Raw genomic sequence first — 4,221 nt, 5'->3', positions numbered from 1 at the left:
AGAACAACTCGATAACCAACACAAACAAACCACAAAAAGCACCCAACCCTGGAACAAAAATTCACTAAAGAAATCGATACAAAGAAGAAGAGTTTAACTGAACTCGTGGAAATGAAGAATCAATTAAGAGAACTACAAAATACAGTGGAAATCCTCAAGAACAGGGTAGATCAAACAGAAGAAAGAATCTCAGAGATTGAAAATAGCACCTTCCAATTAAATAAATCAGTCACAGAGATAGAGAGAGAAACAAGCGAAAAGAGCAAAGTCTACAAGAGATGTGGGATTATGTGAAGAAACCTAATGTGAGGATCATAGGGTTACAAGAAGGGGAAGAAGAAAACACTCAAGGGTTTGACAAGCTATTTGAAGATATAATAGAGGAAAATTTCCCAGGCCTTACTAAAATCCTTGATATACAAGTTAAAGAAGCTCAGAGGACCCCTGGGAGATTCAATGCAAACAGGAAGGCGTCAAGACATGCAGTCATCAGTCTGACCAAAATATCAACTAAAGAGCCCCTTTAAAGAGCTGTAAGATGAAAGAAGCAAGTAACATACAAAGGAAAGCCAATCTGAATAACACCAGACTTCACTAATGAGACTTTACAAGCATGGAGAGACTGGGGCCCCATTCTCACTCTTCTGAAACAGAACAATGCCCAGCCTAGAATCTTATTCCCTGCGAAACTAAGTTTTGTATATGAAGGAGAAATCAAGACCTCTCAGATAGCAAAGACTGAGGTAATTCACCAAGACAAGACCAGCCCTTCAAGAAGTACTCAAAACAGTATTACCCACGGACCAGCACAATAAACACGATTGTAAATCTACTCAAAGGTAAAGATCAAAGCCCAGATACCACAATGGCTCAAGAGAGAAAACAAAGCAACAAAGTTCAACCCAACATAATGAACAGAAATCTGTCCCACCTATCAGTTATCTCAATAAATGTGAATGGCTTGAACTCCCCACTCAAGAGACATAAGCTGGCTGAATGGATAAAAAAACATAAGCCGGCTATCTGCTGCCTTTAGGAGACACATATAACCTGCAAGGATGCAATTAGACTAAATGTAAAGGGGTGGAGAATGGTTATTCAAGCAAATGGAAGCCAAAAGAAAGCTGGCGTGGCGGTGCTGATTACAGATAACTTAGCTTTTAAATCAACAAAAGTAATAAAGGATAAAGAAGGTCACTACATAATGGTGAAGGGTACAGTTCAACAAGAAGACATAACAATTCTAAATATATATGCTCCCAACCTTGGTGCACCCAGATTCATAAATCAAACTCTACTGGATCTAAACAAATGGATAAACAACAACACCATAATAGTTGGAGACTTTAACACCCTACTGATAGCACAGGACAGATCCTCCAAACAGAAAATCAACAAAGAAATAATGGATTTAAACAGAACCCTAGAACAAATGGGCCTGACTGACATTTACAGGACATTCTACCCCAAAATTACTGAATATACATTCTTCTCATCAGCTCATAGGTCATTCTCTAAGATTGACCATATCCTATTACACAAAGCACGTCTTAAACAATTTAAAAAAATAGAAATTATACCATGTATCTCTTCAGACCACAATGGAATAAATGTAGAAATCGATCCTAACAGGAGTCCTCATTTTTACACAACGTCATGGAAACTAAACGACCTTTTGCTGAATGATCACTTCATAAACGAGGAAATCAAGATGGAAATCAAAAGATTCTTTGAACTAAATGACAAAGGTGACCCAAGTTACCAAAACCTGTGGGACACAGCTAAAGCAGTCCTGAGAGGAAAGTTTGTTTCCATAAATGCCTATATCCAAAAGTCGAAAAGATCACAAATAGACAACCTAATGAATGTCTGTCTCAAAGAGCTGGAAAAAGAAGAATAGACTAACCCCAAACCCAGCAAAAGAAGTGAAATTATTAAGATCAAATCAGAACTAAACGAAATTGACAACAGGGAAACTATACGGAAGATTAATAAAACAAAAAGTTGGTTCTTTGAAAAAATAAACAAAATTGACACACTATTGGCTACACTAACGAAAAGCAGAATTGAAAAATCTCTAATAAGCTCCATCAGGAACAATAAAGGAGAAATTGCAACTGATGCCACAGAGATACAAGATATAATTTACGAACACTACAAAAACCTCTATGCACACAAACTGAAAAATGTGGAGGAAATGGACAATTTCTTAGAAACACACAGCCTCTCTAGGCTCAACCAGGAAAAAATGGCATTCGTGAACAGACCAATAGCAAGTACTGAAATTGAAACAGCAATAAAAAAACCTTCCTAAAAAGAAAAGTCCTAGACCAGATGGTTTCATACCCCAATTTTACCACACCTACAAAGAACTGGTTCCAATCCTGCAGAAATTATTCTACAACATCGAGAAGAAGGGAATTCTCCCCAACACATTTTATGAAGCGAACATAACCTTGATACTAAAACCAGGAAAGGATGCAACTAAAAAAGAAAACTACAGACCAATATCCCTTATGAATATAGATGCAAAATTTCTCAAAAAAATCCTAGCCAACTGAATCCAGGTGCTTGTCAAGAAAATAATTCATCATAACCTAGTGGGCTTCATCCCAGGGATGCAGGGATGGTTCAACATATGCAAACCTATAAATGTAATTCACCATATAAACAGAAGCAAAAACAAAGACCATATGATCCTCTTAATAGATGCAGAGAAAGCATTTGACAAAATTCAACATCCCTTCATGATAAGAACGCTCAACAAAATAGGCATAGATGGGGCTTTCCTAAAAATGATACAAGCCATATATTACAAACCCACAGCCAACATCATACTGAATGGGGAAAAATTGAAAGCATTCCCACTTAGAACTCGAACAAGACAAGGATGCCTACTATCTCCATTTCTGTTCAACATAGTGCTGGAAGTCCTTGCTACAGGAATCAGACAAGAGAGCGGCATTAAGGGCATCCCAATGGGAGGAAAAGAGATCAAACTCTCACTCTTTTCTGATGACATGACATTATACCTAGAAAACCCCAAGGATTCAACCAAGAGATTCCTTGATCTGATAAATGAATTTGGTAAGGTCTCAGGACACAAAATCAATACACAGAAATCAGAGGCATTCATATACGCCAACAACAGTACAAGTGAGAACCAAATCAAATACTCAATTCCTTTCAAGATAGCAACAAAGAAAATAAAGTACCTTGGAATATATATAACTAAGGAGGTAAAAGACCTCTACAGGGAGAACTATGAAACACTGAAGAAGGAAATAGCAGAGGACGTAAACAGATGGAAGAATATACCATGCTCATGGGTTGGCAGAATCAACATTGTTAAAATGTCTATACTGTCTAAAGTGACCTACAGAGTCAACGCAATCCCTATGAAAATACCATCATCATTTTTCACAGATATAGAAAAAATAATTTTACGCTTCGTATGGAACCAGAGAAGACCCGGTATAGAAAAATCAATCCTAGGCAATAAAAACAAAATAGGAAGTATCAATTTACCAGACTTCAAACTATACTACAAGGCTATAGTCATTAAAACAGCTTGTGAGTGGCACAAGGACAGGGACATTGACCAGTGGAACAGTACAGAAAACCCAAATATAAAACCATCCTCATATACCCAACTAATCTTTGACAAAGCAGACAAAAACATACACTGGGGAAAAGAATCCTTATTCAATAAATGGTGCTGGGAAAACTGGATAGCCACATGTAGAAGACTGAAACAAGATCCACACCTTTCACCTCTCACAAAAATCAACTCGTGCTGGGTAACAGAGTTGAACCTTAGGTGTGAAACTATTAGAATTCTAGAGGAAAATGTTGGAAATACTCTTCTAGACATTGGCCTAGGCAAAGAATTTATGAAGAAGACCCCAAAGGCAATCACAACAGCAACAAAAATAAACAAATGGGACCTGATCAAATTAAAAAGCTTCTGTACAGCCACAGAAACTGTCAAGAGAGCAAACAGACAACCCACAGAATGGGAGAAAATTTTGCAATCTATGCATCCGATAAAGGGCTGATAAATAGAATCTCTTTAGAACTCAGGAAAATCAGCAAGAAAAAATCAAACAACCCTATCAAAAAATGGGCAAAGGACATGAACAGAAACTTCTCCAAAGAAGACAGAAGAATGGCCAAGAAACATATGAAAAAATGTTCAACATCTCTAATCATCAGGGAAAT

This window comes from Microcebus murinus, chromosome 3, assembly GCF_040939455.1.
Source record: "Microcebus murinus isolate Inina chromosome 3, M.murinus_Inina_mat1.0, whole genome shotgun sequence".
Classification (NCBI taxonomy): Eukaryota; Metazoa; Chordata; class Mammalia; order Primates; family Cheirogaleidae; genus Microcebus; species Microcebus murinus.
This window is presented reverse-complemented; position numbering follows the sequence as displayed.